General features: G+C 32.7%; 1 protein-coding gene across 1 annotated transcript in view; it reads left to right on the top strand.

The window, feature by feature from the left end:
* The window catches only part of LOC143202929 (uncharacterized), a 136,968-nt gene that overhangs the window by 59,839 nt on the left and 57,060 nt on the right, over positions 1-20,069 (top strand). The gene's annotated exons all lie outside the window — the stretch shown is intronic.

Raw genomic sequence — 20,069 nt, 5'->3', positions numbered from 1 at the left:
TAATTAAAAAACATATGGATTTAATTCTAGTAGTGCCATCTTGTGTTGGTGTAAATAGAACTGTTGATAACTTTCGAGGTAGGTTTGTCCTGATTTGTTTTTTATTGTGTATATCTGTCTCTAATAATTTTGTCCAACAATGTAAAATAAATATTTTGGTTGCCATGTCAAATACATTTGCGTCTGTATCTTCAAATTATCATCATAAAATGTTTGAGTGGGTTTTCCATCGAAACAATTTTAATTTCTCTTAGCAGATATTGCATTTTGCAGCAGATTTGATTTCAACAATACTATTCTCACGAGATATCAGAATACATGGAAGGACCTAACATAATTGAAAACATTTATGGAAAATAGCACAAGCAACATTAACGAATACGTTTAAGGAGTTTTTAATTTATTACAGTGAAAATATAGCTTGAAACATATTTTCGTTGCACTCACAACGGTTTATGTCAATTCGCAATATATATGAATTTTAGATATGCCTTTCAAATAGGTTCAACTTTCCAGCAAGATGCAAATCATCGGAGCTTAAACCGAACATAAAGGCTTTCAAGGCTGTGTCTCGCGCAAAGTTTGTTAAACAGAAAAGATTACTGGACACGGACATATGGTCAGCAAGCCTTGTCACCGACCCTTGTCAATTTCTACCAGATGCGTCACGTAAATAGATTTCTTGGGTAACTCCCATTTTTGCAAATACGGTGGATAATAGTTTCACTCTTCCTTTTCTGTTGTAATGTATTCTACCATTCTCATATGTATAACAATATATTAGATATTTGTCAATATTAATATTTAAACCATTAAATACAATAAGTTTATGTTGAAAAAATAACATGTTTAACAGATATTATTTCTATGAAAACAATTATATTTTCCATATTTACTTTAGTTAAATCAGTTATGAAATATATGTAAAATATATTTACGGATGGCTCATCAAAAAAGTGTTGAAAATCACTACATAGTATAAAACAAAGTCGCCTTTTCTGTCCCTATATCCCTATGTGCGCTTAAATCTTTAAAACTACGCAACGGATTTTGATGCGGTTTTTTTCAATAGATAGAGTGATTCAAGAGGAAGGTTTATATGTATAATACATGCATAATATACTAAGGCAACATTGCTAATTTTAGAGGTTTCTAACGTGATGTCGTAAATTAACATATTTTTTTAGGCTTATTTAGCAATTAGCAAAAACGTTGCCTAACCCTACGAGTTAGATCAAATTAATGTACTACAGTATTGTACACCATAAAAAGGTCTACAAAAAAGTCCGCGATGGTATATGTTTATCTTTTAGGGATAACCCACATTAACCATTTTTATTGTTTACTTTTTACGTGAGAAAATGGCTTATTTATGAAGCTATTTTAAGCAATACGGCATTAATCCTTATCGAATTAAGTACCTTAAATACAGTGTGCAATTAATATAGATCAATATGGTTCCTTACAGCATGTAAATTAAACAAATATTTTCGTAGATATTACAAATTTAAAATTTGCGTTTAAAAATGCGTAATGTAATAAAAATTGTATGAAATTAGATATTCCAAAGATAGCAGGAAATCTTCATAGTAAGTATAGGGGAAGAGGAATTGTTTTACTCCAAATTTAATGCGTGCAGGCCAAGGGCAGTAATGAATAAACCAAAAATACTGGATCGATTTTAATCATGTTTTCATTGAGTGACATAGGCATATATATTTTATGCCCGTGCAAAGTCGGAGCGGGCCGCTATGTTTTTATATACAACGTTCATATTTTTTCTGTAGTGTATTTAATTTAGTATCAGCATTGCACCCGTGCGAAGCCGGGGCGGGTCGCTAGTTATATAATAAAACAAAAAAGAGTCTATTATTTATCCAACTGTATTATAACACTTTTATTTATTACATCTTATATTAGATATGTTTATTATATTTTATGCTAATTTATTACAATTGTTCTGTTGTAATAGGTGCGGCAAAAGTCTCGCTACTATTTTGATTGCGCGCCATCTTGATTATATGACGTTTAGCTCAGTTTTGCTTTACCATTATGTTGTGTAGAAGTCTGAATTTTATTATAGATAAATATACGGTACAAGAACGAGCAGAAATGGTGGCAATATTTATTGAAAATAATCGTTCCATTATTGCCACTCAGCAGAAATTGCGTCAAATATATCCTAATTGTCCAGTGCTTCGCAAAACCACAATTTATCGTTTACATGCGAATTATCGACAGTACGGTACGACAGCAGACAGGTCTCGTTTTGGAAGACAACGGAAGTCTCGTAAGGCTTACAATGTGGCTCTGATGCGCGATAGTGTTGCAGAGTCTCCAGAAACATCAATTCGGAGACGTGGTTCCCAGTTACACGTTCATGCACATAGTTTAAGGCGATTTTTCAAAACTGATATGAAAATATTCCCGTACAAAATTCAATTAGTCCAAAAATTGCTACCGAGAGATCCTGATCAACGAGTTGAGTACAATAATGCTATCCTAAGGCTGTCTGGTGAAATTGAAGATTTTTCGTCTAAATTGATAATGAGCGATGAAGCTCATTGTCTTCTCAGTAACCACGTCAATAAACAGAACGGTCGGTTTTGGGGAACACAGAATCCTCAGTTAATTCATGAAACATCATTGCATCCACTAAAAACAACTGTATGGCGTGGTATTCATGCTGGAAACATCATTGGTCCCTATTTTTTTGAAAATAACCAAGTTGCAGTTACTGTTACTGCTGAACGGTACCAAGACATGATCCAAAATTGTCTTGTGTCTGAACTGGAAGAGCAAGGATTAGAGGGCATGTGGTTTCAGCAAGATGGAGCCACAGCACACACAGCTCGTTCAAAAATTCAATTATTGAATGACGTAGTAATTCTTGAACAAATCTTGAATAACTTAGTAGATATATTTGGTTTTGAGGCCATTATGTCGTTCTTCCATGGTTACGTATTCGTAAACATTTGTAATTAATCGAAGAACTTTGTTTTGGCAGCGTTAGATTACCAGTTGGTTTGATGTTTTAGAGCAACCCCATATTTGAGCCCCATAAGTCCAAACCAATTGCGCGAATTTGTTTTCAAATATTCATTGTTCGTTTTAACATGTTTACTTAGATTAAAATTTTGTTGTATATTACAGCCCAACTGAACTAAAACTCAGAGTAGATGCGGCAACATTGCGATGTTTTGATGTCACGAATTTATATAACGTATGTACGAAATAACTTTCAATAGACTATAGTATAACAGGTCAATTGAAAAGTTTTTTTGGCGAAATTATTTTTTTTTAATTCAACATAATTCCCTTCAAGGGTGATACACTGATTATAGCGACCCTCCAACATTTCGATACCATTATTGTAGTACGATTTGTCCTTTGCTTCAAAATAGCGCAAAATTTCCCAGCGAGCATTCTTTTGAGATCTGAGAACAGGATATAGTCGCTAGCCGCCAGATATGGAGAATTCGGTGAATGAGGAATCAATTCGAAGCCCAATTCATGGATTTTTGCTATCGTTTTCACTGACTTGTAATATGGTGCATTGTCTTGTTGAAGCAGCACTATCTTTTTCTTCAAATGCGGCCGTTTTTCGGCGATTTCGTCCTTCAAACGGTCCAATAACGCTATGTAATAGTCGCTGTTGATGGTCCTTCCTTTTTCAAGTTAGTCAATGAAAATTATTCAATACACATTCTTAAATACAGACGCTATAACATTGCCAGCCGACTGTTGCGTTTTCCCGCGCTTTGGAGCGGGTTCTTCGTGTGCAGTCCACTCGGATGACTATCGATTGGACCTTGGAGGGAAATGATGGAGCTATGTTTCATTCATTGTTATATATCGACGCAAAAACTCGGGTTTATTACGCTTGATCATCTTCAAACACTGCTCCGAATCATCAGCTCGTCGTAATTTTTGGTTAAAAGTGAGCTCGCGCGGCACCCACTTTACACAGAGCTTTCTTATACTCAAATATTCGTGAATGATATGATGTACACGTTCGGTTGATATCTTTAGAGTGTCTGCTATTTCATTCAATTTTAATTTACGGTCATTCAGAATGATTTTGTGGATTTTTTAAATGTTTTCGTCGGTAACAACCTCTTTTGGGCGTCCACTGCGTTCACCGTCTTTGATGCTCATTTCACCACGTCTAAACTTAGCATACCAATCCTTGATGGTTGATTTTCCTGGGGCAGTGTCCGGAAGCTCGGCATCAAGCCAAGTTTTTACTTCAACTGTATTTTTTCTCTTCAAAAAGTAATATTTTATCAACACGCGAAATTCCTTTTTATCCTTTTTTTTACAATAACAGGTTGCGTCACTCAAAATGCTATAATTCACAAACTAATGATCCGACAGCTGTCAAATTTATATACGCATGTTTTGAGGGTCAGGGCTAAGTAAAAACATATGGACTTAATTCTAGTAGCGCCATCTATGTCTCAGACCGGGCACTTTTCAATTGACCAGTTAGTTAGTTATGTAGAGAAGTGCATCAACACACTGAAAAATTCTACTAACTTTGTTTTATTAGAGATTAATGGGCGGTCCCAAACAAGTACCTAGATTTAACTAATTCTATAGACAAATTGTAAGTTAGTCAGCAACGACTAGTGATAACATATTAATAAATTTTAAAAAACCCTAATAGTATAAACGAATGAAATGTAGTAACGCGTTAAGAGAAAAATCATCGTTATTCTATTTCAGTACGATAGATGTCGAATGGGAAACCATAAGGAATAGATAGAATAACCCTATGTCCAATTAAAACCATTCCGTAACCTTTGGGGTTTTCCGAAATCACCGTTAGCTTTAATCTTATCTCGCACCCCATATATTGACACTTTACTACCCTGTAGGTTTCAGATGCTTCCCCCTTTACCAGCGATATTTATTTGTCTATGCGATCAATCAGATATATACCCCCACCCTTATTTCCGTCCCTATCGTCTGTCGAAAACACATGACCCCCAAAAACCGGCATATCTCATTCCAAATTGCATTTACCCAGAAAATATGATGGCGTTATGTATTGGGACTTACGCGTGTGGCAATGGTTTCAAATGGTATTTAATAGAAAAATGAAAATTGGTAGATGCTTTAGCTCTAGTTCAGAAAATAAAATACGCTCTGAAATGTTTATCAACTTTCTACATTTTCACTGGAAAAATAAAACACTATTTTGGAAATTGAAAACGTATTCTAAAGTAGTAATGATTGGGTCACGATTAATTTTGAAAAATAATTTTTTGACAATTTTAAGTATTTACTTTACGCGGAATATTTTTTTCGTGGCAAAATTAGTTTTTTTTTATTCAACATAATTCCCTTCAGAGGCGATTCGCTGATTATAGCGACCCTCCAACTTTTCGATACCATTTTTGTAGTAGGATTTGTCCTTTGTTTCAAAATAGGCCTCAGTTTCGGCGATCACCTCTTCATTCGATGAAAATTCGAAAAAATTTCTTTTCAAACGATCCAATAACGCTATGTAATAGTCGCTGTTAATGGTCCTTTCTTTTTCACGGTAGGCAATGAAAATTATTCCATGCGCATCCCAAAATACAGACGTCATAACCTTGCCAGCCGACTGTTGGGTTTTCCCACGCTTTGGAGCGGGTTCATCGTGTGCAGTCCACTCGGATGACTGTCGATTGGACTTCGGAGTGAAATGAGGGAGCCATGTTTCATCCATTGTCACATTTCGATGCAAAACTCGGGTTTATTACACTTGATCATCTTCAAACACTGCTCCGAATCATCAACTCGTCGTTGCTTTTGGTCAAAAGTGAGCTAGCCCGGCACCTACTTTGCACAGAGCTTTCTGATACTCAAATATTCGTGAATAATATGATGTACACGTTCAGTTGATATCTTTAGTGTCTGATATTTCATTCAGTTTCAATTTACGGCCATTCAAAATCATTTCGTGAATTTTTTTAAATGTTTTCGTCTGTAACAACCTCTTTTGGGCGTTCACTGCGTTCACCGTCTTCGGTGCTCATTTCACCACGTCTAAACTTAGCATACCAATCATTGATGTTTGATTTTCCTAGGACAGTGTTCGGAAACTCGGCATCAAGCCAGGTTTTTGTTTCAACTGTATGTTGTCCTTCAAAAACCAATTTTCTTCAAAACCAAAAACCATTTTTTTCACAATAACAAAAGTTGCTTCACTCAAAATGCTAATTCACAAACTAATGGTCCCACAGCTGTCAAATTTATACACGCATCTTTTGAGGGTTAGGGCTGAGTAAAAAACATATGAATTTAATTCTAGTAGCGCCATCTATGTGTCAAGCCGGGGGCTTTTCAATTGACCTCTTATTACGAATGTTCTGTTGTAGTTGCATTGCTATACGGGATTAATACATGAGTATGTAGTTCCCAAATTAATATCGAAAATAATTATGGATATATTAATAATAGGAATAATTTTCTTTTCTGCAAAAAATTCATTTTAAGGAAATATTGACGGTTGAAATGGTGCTAATTTAAATGTGCTAAAACGCTCCAAATATGTGTGTGAGGTAGTTGTTTTGGTCTCACTAGAGGATTTGTATAACATCATCTTAATAAGTTTGTGTAATTCTAATGTGTATCGATAGTGTAATAGTAAAAGTTGAATGTAGTGTTAGAGAAATTAATAATAACTTTATTCGTATGTTAGTGTCCAAATAATATAATTTTTTTTATTTAATATCATGTGATGAGTTTCCTTTAACAAATGTGCATGAAGTCTGCATATATTTCTACAAAAATTGTTATAAATAATAATATAAGTTTGTGTAATTCTAATGTGTATCGATAGTGTAATAGTAAAAGTTGAATGTAGTGTTAGAGAAATTAATAATAACTTTATTCGTATGTTAGTGACCAAATAATATAATTTTTTCTATTTAATATCATGTGATGAGTTTCCTTTAACAAATGTGCATGAAGTCTGCATATATTGCTACAAAAATTGTTATAAATAATAATATAAGTTTGTGTAATTCTAATGTGTATCGATAGTGTAATAGTAAAAGTTGAATGTAGTGTTAGAGAAATTAATAATAACTTTATTCGTATGTTAGTGACCAAATAATATAATTTTTTCTATTTAATATCATGTGATGAGTTTCCTTTAACAAATGTGCATGAAGTCTGCATATATTGCTACAAAAATTGTTATAAATAATAATATAAGTTTGTGTAATTCTAATGTGTATCGATAGTGTAATAGTAAAAGTTGAATGTAGTGTTAGAGAAATTAATAATAACTTTATTCGTATGTTAGTGACCAAATAATATAATTTTTTCTATTTAATATCATGTGATGAGTTTCCTTTAACAAATGTGCATGAAGTCTGCATATATTGCTACAAAAATTGTTATAAATAATAATATAAGTTTGTGTAATTCTAATGTGTGTCGATAGTGTAATAGTAAAAGTTGAATGTAGTGTTAGAGAAATTAATAATAACTTTATTCTTATGTTAGTGACCAAATAATATAATTTTTTCTATTTAATATCATGTGATGAGTTTCCTTTAACAAATGTGCATGAAGTCTGCATATATTTCTACAAAAATTGTTATAAATAATAATATAAGTTTGTGTAATTCTAATGTGTATCGATAGTGTAATAGTAAAAGTTGAATGTAGTGTTAGAGAAATTAATAATAACTTTATTCGTATGTTAGTGTCCAAATAATATAATTTTTTTTATTTAATATCATGTGATGAGTTTCCTTTAACAAATGTGCATGAAGTCTGCATATATTTCTACAAAAATTGTTATAAATAATAATATAAGTTTGTGTAATTCTAATGTGTGTCGATAGTGTAATAGTAAAAGTTGAATGTAGTGTTAGAGAAATTAATAATAACTTTATTCTTATGTTAGTGTCCAAATAATATAATTTTTTTTATTTAATATCATGTGATGAGTTTCCTTTAACAAATGTGCATGAAGTCTGCATATATTTCTACAAAAATTGTTATAAATACCGGTCTTCAGCCAATGTTTATCAAATTCCTTCATGGTTAGATTGCAAAAAGCTAATATTATTAACTATCTGGATTTATATATTCCATTTCTTATAGAGCTTAATATATGTTTGTTATGGCAGATGAAAGTATCAAACATTTCGAACTATAGTTACGTATAAATAGTGTATGACCTCGAATATTGCCTCTGAAGTCAAGTAACCGAAACTTAGCAGAGATTTAGTTTAAGAATTCATGCTAAGAAGTTAATTAAACGATGAGAATAATTTAATTCATCTTAATAATCATTAAATGATGTATACTTATAATCATAAAACATTCGCAGTGATTTAGGAATTATGAGAAATATACGAATAAATTATAATATAGAGGAAAATAAACTAGATAAATAAATTAATAAATAGAACTTTATTCTGATAATTGAACATACCTATTACCGAATTCCATAGGTCTATGTATTTGTCTGTACAGCAGTAACTTATTATGTATTTTCCAATAACCAATACATTTTTTTGTATTGAAATTCCAGTTCTTTTCTTGTCTTTCTGATATTCTTCTTTCACCGAAATGTTGCGTCAAGATTCATCTTGAGGTACTTCACAGTATAGAGTAAGTAAAGAATGAGACCCAGAACTTATGGTACTTTTATGGTACACCTGCTTTTGTTTTTTCATTCCTTCTTATTAGTTTTACCAAGAACTTAATTCCATTTGATATCCAGCTATTTTCAGAACTCAAAAAGTTATATGTAAGCAACTATTTATATCTCTCGATTTATTTTACTAGATTATGCTGAAACCTTCTTTTATTTGGTTCAAGAAGCTGTATAATTAATAATTAAAATGTTTGTTGATGCTTTTTACCGTAAAAAAAAGATCAACATACGTATCTAACAATGACACGTATTGGAAAATATCAAATATTTTCATTGCACACTATTTTACATCATGTTAGGCAAAAAGCAGAGCATATTAGAGTCAAACTGAAGCAACTGTGCTGGTTAGTTGGAAGATACTCTCAACTTAACACAACCTAAAATCAAAGAGTTTGGTTTATCAGTCAGTCATAAAGCCAATTTGAACCTATGGTGTTGCACTAATACATCAAACCAACTAGTAATCCAACGCACCCAAAACAAAGTTCTACGATTAATTACCAGTGCTTATCGCTACGTAACCAACGAAGAGCTATACGACGACCTCTAAATCAAATGGATATACGAAGTGATCCAAGATTTCGCCTTAAAACATGAAATAAGATTGCTAAATTACAGCAACATTTCTTTTTTTTATAACATCTTTATTAGATACGCTTAGTACAATCTTAATTATTATTATTATTACAATTAATTTATTACTACATTTCCTATGTGCTTGGATTAATTAACAAGCAAGACGAGTGCGAGAGAATACATCAGTATCTATTCCTCAATTATAAAATTATAATTATTTATTAATTATTAACTTATAGCTATAGTTTACACTAATAATACACACTAAATGTTCACACTTGTTCGTATGGTTTTGTTCGTTTCAATCTCCTGATATCCTGCGCGCTGTCCAGCACTTGTATTGCTTCCACGTTAGAATGATTTAGTAATCTTCTTTCGTGTTTCAAGGCGAAATCCTGCACAACTTCTCAAAACCATTTGATTTCCAGGTCATCGTGCAGTTCTTCATTGGTTACATAGCGATAGGCATTGGTAATCAATCGAAGAACCTTGTTTTGACAGCGCTGTATGACTAACTGATTTGAATTTTTAGTGCAACCCCATATTTGCACCCCATAGGTCCAATTAGTTTTATAATTGTGTTATAGATCAACCTCTTTGATTTTAGATCAAGTTGAGAGTATCTTCCGACTAACCAGTATAGTTGTTTTATTTTGGTTCTAATGTGTTTTGCTTTTTGTCTAACGTGATGCTTCCAATTTAATCTACCGTCAAGATGGATTCCAAGGTATTTTGCTGATTCTGCTTGAGGAATCGGGCATCCATTGAGTGATATAATTAAGTTTTTATTATTTCGCCTTAATGCAAAATTAACGTGGACAGATTTGGAGCTATTAAGTTGAATTTTCCAATATTTTGTCCATTTGTAGATTTTGTTGACTGCCACTTGCACTTTTTCTGTTGCCCTAGGCAGAGATATATCTTTTGCCATAATAACTGTGTCGTCAGGAAAGGTTCCAAGTGTTTCTTTTGTTGTTTTGTGCTAAAAGATAATATGAATAACAATATCTATTTTATCCTTCTTTTCCTTCTTTTATCCTTTATTTCTATCTTTTTTGCATATTTATTCAAAAGCATGTATAATAAGCTCTAATAGTTTGTTTATTTTTTCAGAAAGTTGTTATTGCGGGACCAGGTCAATTAAATTTTGGTAAGTGCAGTAATGAATTAAAAATGTTATTTGATTTTTCATGGAAATGTGTTAAATGTAAATCATTTTCTCAATTAAAATGAGATGGATATAATTTCACTTTCTATAAATACATTTCGTTACCAAGCAATATTTAAGTATATTATTTACATATTCTTGAATATGTAAATAATATTAAAACTGATTTTAATCTCAAGTTTTTTGTCTCAAGTTTCTAAGCTCAGGTTGTTAGATTTTTATATTTAAAATAAATCATTTCATTTTTTACTTATAACATTTTTGTATAGAACATTGAATATATTTGTTATCTTATAAAAGAAACCATTTTAGTTTGATAGATATTTTCGAACCATTTTGAAATACTAACGATAATACACAAAATGGCGCTTTTGGTTGATAATTTACGAGTATTGGGGTATTGTTAAGTATAGTATGCGATCTGAGAAAGTAATAGATTGCCTGTAGCTGGAAGTTATCTTTTCGTCAAAATCATTGTCCTTCCAAGAAGGAACTATCTGACATAATCGACAGTTAGTTACAGTTTCTAATTTTAATATTTTTATGACTTTTTATGGCATTACACATATTAAGTGGCCTATTTATACCGCTGAATATGTCAATACATTATATTTAATAGTATTTTGGTAAGTGGTGAAATTTTGTGGTAAAAATTATATCATAAAATGTAGTAACCGGTGGGGCAAAAGATTTGTAAGTTTGGTTTTCATAAAAAGTTTATTTGGTCTTTTTTTCGTTATGATTGAAAAATTATATCGGCTAAATGGTGACCGCGATTCGCTATGCAACTTTCGGAACTTTTAAAGGCATTATTCATGACATCCTGCAACATCTGAGGTTGAATTTCTTCAATTTAGTGACTAATATTGTTTTTAATATGTCGAATCGTTTGGGCTTATTCACATAAACTTTTGATATAAAAAAACCCATAAGAAAAAGTCTGATGCTGTTAAATCCGGAGATCTGGCTGTCCATGCTAAATAGCCACTTCGCGAAATTAGTCTTCGTGGAGAAATGTCATTCAATAATTGAACTGTTGAACGAACTGTGTATGCTGTGGCCAGATCTTGCTGAAATCACATGTCTTCTAGTCCTTGTTCTTCCATTTCAGATACAAGACAATTTCGAATAATGTCTAGGTACCTTTCAGCAGCAACAGTAACTGCAACACCTTGGTCATTTTCAAAAAATAGGGACCAATGATGTTTCCAGCATGAATACCATACCATACAGTTGTTTTCAGTGGATGCAATAATGTTTGGCCTGTCTGCTGTCGTACCGTACTCTCGAAAATTCGCATGTAAACGATAAATTGTGATTTTGTAAGGCACTGGACAATAGTCTTTAGGATATTTTTTATGTAATTTCCGCTGTGTGTGTGGCAATAATGGAACGATTATATTCAATAAATATTGTCACTATTTCTGCTTGTTCTTGTGGCGAATATTTATCCATCATAAAATTTGGACGTCTACACGACACAATTGTTAAAGCGAAACTGACCAAAATGGTAGCGGGACTTTTGCCTATATAAGAAAGATTTTTTTTAACTACATCTTACATTTGATCTTACTTGTTTAAAGGTAAAATCTTGGATTAGTTCTTAATTTCATTTGATTAACAGGGTATCGTGTAGTTCTTCGTTGGTTACGTAGCGATAGGCATTGGTAATCAATCGAAGAACCTTGTTTTGAAAGCGTTGTATGATTAGTCGGTTTGATGTTTTAGAGCAACCCCATATTTTTACCCCATAGGTCCAAATTGACTGATAAACCAATCTCTTTGATTTTAGATTGTGGTAAGTTGAGGGTATCTTCCGACTGACCAGTACAGTTGCTCGAACATGATGTAAAATAGTGCGCAATGAACAAATTTGATACTTTCCGATACACGTAATTGTTAAAGACGTATTCTGATTTTTTGCACGTTAAAAAGCACCAGCAAACATTTTAATTATTAGTTATATGGCTTTTTGAACCAAATGAAAGTGGGCTTGAACATAATCTACCAAAATTAATCTCCGAAGTTTATAAAACTCACCAACTCGATCAATGCAACATTCTAATTATAACGTATTTCAAAAGTTTATAAAAATATGAGTGCTCGATGACTTCGGAATTAAAAGAATACACGAAGTGATCAAAGATTTCGCCTTAAAACATGAAATAAGGCTGCTAAATCACGGCAACCTGGAAGCAATACAGTTATTGGACAACGCGCAGGAAATCAGAAGACTGAAGCGAACTGAATTGCTTGATTTTGCGTCGAACAAATGCCTTTTCAACAACCGCAGTTACTCTGTGCACTTGATCAAACTGTTTGATGCTCCGTACTATATTTCAAATAAAGTGATACAACGCGATATTCCTCTAGAACCTATAACGAGTGTAATCCAACGTGTTTGTGTGAAGTACTTCGAAAGAGTGTCAGTGCATCCCAATGTACTCGCTAATCAGCTAAATATGCGACGTGATAGTGAAGTGCGTAGACTAAAACGTTTAACACCATCTGATCTGATTACTGGACATATGTAGACTTTAGAATAAGCTTTAGAATAAGACTAATTAATTAAGATAATATTTTATACAGAAGATTGCTTAATGAAGTGATTTTCTACATGCCATGTATATATAATATAGACAGAAGAAATACTTATTGCCAATTGGGCAGATTGTGGACTTACGAAGAGTAATAAAAAAAATCAAACTGTTCTAATACGTTTCAACTGCAGTTTCTCAAATAATTTTTGATATCGCAGGTTTCAGCGAAATAAGCCTGGAAAATCGTAGTTGTTCCGCCGATTTGTTAGATTTTTTAAGCATAATTATTCGAGCCATTTTAAAACAATCCGAAACATGATTCAGTTATTGCAATACAGTTATTGGACAACGCGCAGGAAATCAGAAGACTGAAGCGAACTGAATTGCTTGATTTTGCGTCGAACAAATGCCTTTTCAACAACCGCAGTTACTCTGTGCACTTGATCAAACTGTTGTAATACGTTTTCACTGCAGTTTCTCAAATAATTTTGATATCGCAGGTTTCAGCGAAATAAGCCTGAAAAATCTTAGTTGTTCCGCCGATTTGTTAGATTTTTCAAGCATAATTATTCGAGCCATTTTAAAACAATCCGAAACACGATTCAGTTATTGCAATACAGTTATTGGACAACGCGCAGAAAATCAGAAGACTGAAGCGAACTGAATTGCTTGATTTTGCGTCGAACAAATGCCTTTTCAACAACCGCAGTTACTCTGTGCACTTGATCAAACTGTTCTAATACGTTTCAACTGCAGTTTCTCAAATAATTTTTGATATCGCAGGTTTCAGCGTTATAAGCCTGAAAAATCATAGTTGTTCCGCCGATTTGTTAGATTTTTTAAGCATAATTATTCGAGCCATTTTAAAACAATCCGAAACACGATTCAGTTATTGCAATACAGTTATTGGACAACGCGCAGGAAGTCAGAAGACTGAAGCGAACTGAATTGCTTGATTTTGCGTCGAACAAATGCCTTTTCAACAACCGCAGTTACTCTGTGCACTTGATCAAACTGTTGTAATACGTTTTCACTGCAGTTTCTCAAATAATTTTGATATCGCAGGTTTCAGCGAAATAAGCCTGAAAAATCTTAATTGTTCCGCCGATTTGTTAGATTTTTCAAGCATAATTATTCGAGCCGAAACGTGCTTCAGTTATTGCAATGTAGTTATTGGACAACGCGCAGGAAATCAGAAGCCTGAAGCGAGCCAAATCACACAAACTTGTTTAGTTTATTGTATAAGTGTTCTCTTAATTTTAACTCGAGAATTTAGTTTTATTTCAATGCAACTACAACAGAACAGAAGTAATAATTTTTGTAAATTAAGATTGTATTAAGCGTATCGAATGTAAGATGTAATTAATTTTAACAGAATGCACACTATTTTATATTTTATATTCTTGTCAAGTATATATAAATTCGATTTGCATCAATTTTAATATAACGACCGAAGAAACCATTAGCATTTTTACGACCTTCCGACTGCAAAATCTCATAATTTCAAAAAATACCTCGGCATCCACCGGGACCCCGACGTCAGTCGACCATTTACGATTGACGAAACTAAATAAGTCATTCCGAAGGATGAACAATGGTATCCGAGGATTCGTCCGCGGGAGAGAGGTACCCGTCCGGACAAAGGGCCTTTGGGTGCCCCAGGTAGCCGGTGGAGTGAGATGACTAGACAAGTTCGGTGCGTCGAACGGATGAAGATTTACGAGCTCGGCGTCAGGTATTGGGAAGTCGGGGATTCTTACATTCGAATGTTTAATTATCGATTTGTTATGATGTACGGGGTGTTCGAAAAATTATGACCCTTACCAAATTGCAAACTTACGTTAAAATAAGTTTTTATTAGACTACACTACAGAAGATCAAATGATTTGATTCTTTAGAGTCTGTGTCCTGTTGTGTTATCCAGGAGTTGTATTAGTTCGATATTCTCATGAGAATGGAACCTGTTCTCATGTCCCCATACAATTCTCTTAATTTCCTGAGTGACAATCAGTATCTGAATGTCTCGAGGTTATCAGTCCTGTAGTATCTGAATGCACCTGCAATGCTTCTTAGGTCTTTGTTCTGGAAAATATATATTGTATTTATATTACTTTCGGTTTCAACACTTGCTTGTATAATAGCAATTTAATATGTACTGAAAATTATGATTCTCTTTCAACTAACCTATACATTTTTCTATATTTTAACTCCAGTTCTGTCCTGTTCTCTTTTGCTTAAAGTTTTGCATCAAGATTGATTTTGGTTAGATTAGATTTATTTATTGAAGGCCCATCAGCCTCGAGTGCTATTTAGGACCTATGCACTATATACATTTTAATATTACAGAACAAACAATATAAAGAGCAAAACTAAAAGAGCTTATATTTGGTGAACAGTTTGAAAGTTATAAGTTAATGCATGGCAGCCAAATAGTTCATTAGTTGTTCAAGGTTCTTGAACAACTAATGAACTAATTGTTTTAAACATTGTTTTGCACATTCTTCTAGCTTTTCGATTTTCTTTTCATCAGATTTTGAAAAATTAAAATTAAAACACACGAAACGCGTATTTTATTTTATATAGATTCTTACGTGATAACAGTTAAACAGGGGGGAAGGTCTATTCTTGTTTCTTTTTATATAGAAGAGGAGGGACAAGTGTTGCTATTTTTAGTGAGGACATTTTTTTTATTACTCTTTGTGATTCCACAATCTGCCCTATTGGCAATAAGTATTTTTATGTAGAAAATTACTTCATCAAGCAATCTTCTGCATAAAATATTATCTTAATTAATTAGTCTTATTCTAAATCTACATATGTCCAGTAATCAGATCAGGTGGTGTTAAACGTTTTAGTCTACGCACTTCACTATCACGTCGCATATTTAGCTGATTAGCGAGTACATTGGGATGCATTGATGCTCTTTCGAAGTATTTCAAACAAACATGTTGAATTACACTCGTTATAGGTTCAAGAGGAATATCGCGTTGTATCACTTTATTTGAAATATAGTACGGAGCATCAACAATGGCACGCAACACCTTATTTTGGAACCGTTAAATGATGGCCAAATAGGCTTGAGTATAGACTCATACAGCAACACCTTGTTATCCATGTTGTAGTGGGCAGATCGACCGTATACAGAAGATACAGTACTGGACCCAGCACACTACCTTACGGAACTCCTGAATATATGGGATTTAATTCGGTATGTTCATCGCCTTGATTTACAATAAAATGTCTATCAGTGAGATACGATTTTAGTAATTGTTAGTCTGGATGAGGGAGAAGTTTCTTTAGTTTAACCTGCAAGCCCGTATGCCATACTTTGTCAAAAGCCTAAGATATATCTAGAAAAGCAGCCGAAGAATATATTTTGGCATTTAGGTCAGTGTTTATTTTGTTTACAAGTCTATGCACTTGTTCTATAGCCTCATGCTTATTGTGAAAGCCAAACTGACGTTCTGGAATAATTTTTCTTTTTTCTATTATATAGTTCGGCTTCTTTATGTATAATTTCTCGAAAAACTTTCGAGATTATCGGTAATAAACTTATAGGTCGGTAGGAGGTCACATCTTCTGGCATTTTTCCTGGTTTAAGAATCATTAATATTTTAGCTACTTTTCAGATACTAGGGAAGTAATTAATTCGTAGCATAGCATTAAATATAAATGTTAGTAGTTTTATACCCTTTTCTGATAAAATTTTACCAATAATTAAGTCATAACCAGTAGCTTTTTTAATATTAATCTCTCTTATTATTGTTTATTTAACTTGTTTGTTTTTACCGTTAATTTCTCGTGCGGTAAGTCCATTTGAAATGGCAAATCCAGAAAGCTAGTAATTTTTTCCCCTCATCTTTATGTAGCTGAGACTGGAAAGGTTTAAAAACATTTTTTAAGTGTTTTGAGAAAATGTCGGCCTTCTCTTTATTGCTTCTAGCCCAATTATTTTCGTTTGTTTTAATAGACACAACGAATAGTCTGTAGCCTCAGTTGGTGTCAAGTTTTCTAGGTATTCTTGAATGCCTTGATTTTGTTCATTTTGGATTAGTTCTTTCAGCTCTTTTATTACCCTATTAAATTTTCTTTTATTCTCTTCAGTCTGCCAATTCCGTCGTAACTTTCTTTTTTCTGCTATCTTTTTCTGTATTGTACATGATATATGTGTATTTTCTCTTGGAAATGTTTCACTGGTAGGAGTCGCGGAATATGCTGCCTTCTGTATATTTTTTGTAAGGTTTATTGTTTATTATTAATTCTATATCCATTTCAGTTTGTAACGGTAAGTTTAGAAAGATGTTTCGGTTTTCTCTAAATAAGGGCCAGTAAGTTCTATTATTGCACAGAGAAGGGAATTTATCTTTGATGGTAATTTTTGAAGAAATTATTACTATTATTGGTGAATGATCAGAAGACAGATCGAAGCACGATTCTGCATGACACTTTTTTGTATCTATAGTATCTGGTTTTTTATTCCTGTCTGAAGGCCAATATGTTGGTTCACCAGTAGAGATATGTTGTAAATTATCTGTCTCTATTGCTTTTAGTAGTTTTCTACCTTTTGAGGTTATTATTCTTGAACCCCAAGGAAATAAAATAAAATTAAAGTTAAATGGTGGAACCGGAGTTAGTAATGTTGGTATCACATGTTTAAATGTGGTAAACGTTATTCTTCCAAGCAAATAATTATATTCGTAAGCATCCATTATGAATGATTCATTACGTCATTAACGCTAGCCCTCCATAACCCACACTCGTGTCTATTACGGTCCTTTGTTCATTACAGGTCGGCTTCAAACGGTTTTCTCGTTTACAAGCACAGGCTTCGAACGTGATCAAGGCCCCTGCTCTCTGTCCACCATATCTCCCTTTTTCAAGAAGTACACGAAACATAGTGAGTATAGAAGGGAATGTCCCATGTATAAATCGTGAAAAGGTTTAGGGAGTCCCCAATAGGGGAAAAATAAAAATACAATAAAAATAATTCTGTTAGGCATACTTATAACAAATATTTGTATATGACAAAAATTATATAATTTTACAATTTTTATATATCAGAAATTTGAAAAAATTTTCATTACAATAGTGATATTATTTTAATAGAATACCTTTCTTTCTATAATAAAATTATATGTTATTATATGCAATATATGTTATGTTTAACACTATTTATTTTTTAATATTTTCTTTTATATATATTTACTACAAATGTAGACATAAGCTGAATTATATTGAGATATAGCAAAGAAAAATGTTTTTCCCTTTGCAATTATATTGACCTCACTAATTTACCAAAACAAACACTTAATTACTTAAGTCTTGTACATACAAGATATTGCTTAATTCACTAATTAAATAAAATACCTTCCAAACTTTATTAGGTAACATCTATCATACTGGGCGAGTTTGAATAAACTGGGTAACATTTGTTATTGCAAACAAAGCTGTACACACGTTGTGTTAGTTCAGTTCAATTTGATTTTACTCATTTTTTACTGATTCCTATTTTACTAACGTAGACACTGCTGATGTCAAACATGTGCTCATATTTTGCAACCTCAACTAGTAATACTAAAAGATCTGTAAATAAAGATGTTGTCCTAATGAAGGACTTACTGTTTAACTCTGTCTTTGTTAAACAGTGGTCTTCCACATTTGGCTTTATAGTCATTCTGTCTAAAATGCAAGCTACGTGTCCATTAGGTTGTTATTTAAGTAACTAAGCTTCTTCTGATAGAAAATTGTGTACCTTGGGAAACAAGGCATTCTATTCAAATCACAATTCTAAGAAGTGCTACTGATACAGAAAATAGTTAAATATTCTAGGAAATATTACTGAATATATGCAATTGCCAATATCTTTAAAAAAATCCAGTATTTCCTCAATGTAATAAACCGAAAATGGTTTACTGTAGCATTATTTCTTAAAATAAGTTACGTCAATGAACCATGAATGGAAAAGATCACTACCACACACTACATTTGCTGATGACACTGCAATACTTGTTGGAGATAATAGTGGAGAAGTCACGTGAAAATTACAACAGGCAAAGTGAAGATATAAATAATTCGATCCAAATTTACGAACGAAAGTAAATCTGTGCATATGCAGTTTACCTACAATCAGACCATACAAACACCAATAATTATAAATAACTCCATATAGCAAAAACGCTAAGTATCTCGAAATGAATTTTGATACAAAACTATACTGAAAAGAATATGTAAAAAAAAGGAATGAACTGGACTTAAAATGTGTTGCTTAATTGGAAGAAAATCATAATTATCAGTACAAAAATTGCTATTATACAAGAAAGTATTGAAACCTATATGGACATATGAAATTCAGTTATGGGGATGTTCCACGAAAAATAACTTAACTACAAAGTTTTCCAGAAGAAAGTCCTTAGAAGTATTGTAGCTGCACCCAAATACTACAGGATTGATATATAACTACAGGATTGTAAATATATTACATTAAGTTTTATGTTGTAAAAAATAATGTGCCTAATTGTATTCGTTATTCTTTTAAATAATATACAAATAAATAAGACAAAAGAAATAACATAAAAGTAAGCAAGAATCATATATAATTATATCTGATTCTGTGAAGTTGTTGCAGTTACAAAAATAATTTTACTCATGATACTTTCGTTAAAATGTTCAGTGATGTAGTAATTTGAACTTATTCATACTTGTTGGTTATGAAAAATTGTCAAGGCAAGTTTTAATAATATTAACACATCATTTATTAAGTTATTCTCTTTAATATATTAATGACTTTGTAGGAATGTTCGTCGGGTCGGTCAGTCGGTCGAAATGTGTGGCTGACGCTGCGATTATTTGTCAGAACACTCACTACTATTTTTGGAAGGAATTTGCACGAGAACTGAAAAACACTGGTTGAAGCAATACTGTTTATTTTAATATTAAATTATACATGTGGTCGACTAGACTGGGTGGTCGACGGATAATTGACAGGATATTAGGTTAGGTAGATGAAGTACGGTAGCGCTGTGGAAGTGGTACTATTACAAGGGGATGGAGAAAAGAAAAGAGAACGAGACGTCGTCGTGATGGTCTTTTATCGCCTGGAACTTCATGGTACGAATAC

Source organism: Rhynchophorus ferrugineus, unplaced genomic scaffold, assembly GCF_030347505.1.
Source record: "Rhynchophorus ferrugineus isolate W39M unplaced genomic scaffold, kcgeb_rfMv2 rfM9, whole genome shotgun sequence".
Taxonomy (NCBI): Eukaryota; Metazoa; Arthropoda; class Insecta; order Coleoptera; family Curculionidae; genus Rhynchophorus; species Rhynchophorus ferrugineus.
Note: the sequence above shows the minus strand (reverse complement) of the source record. Positions and strands in the feature narration are given on the sequence as shown.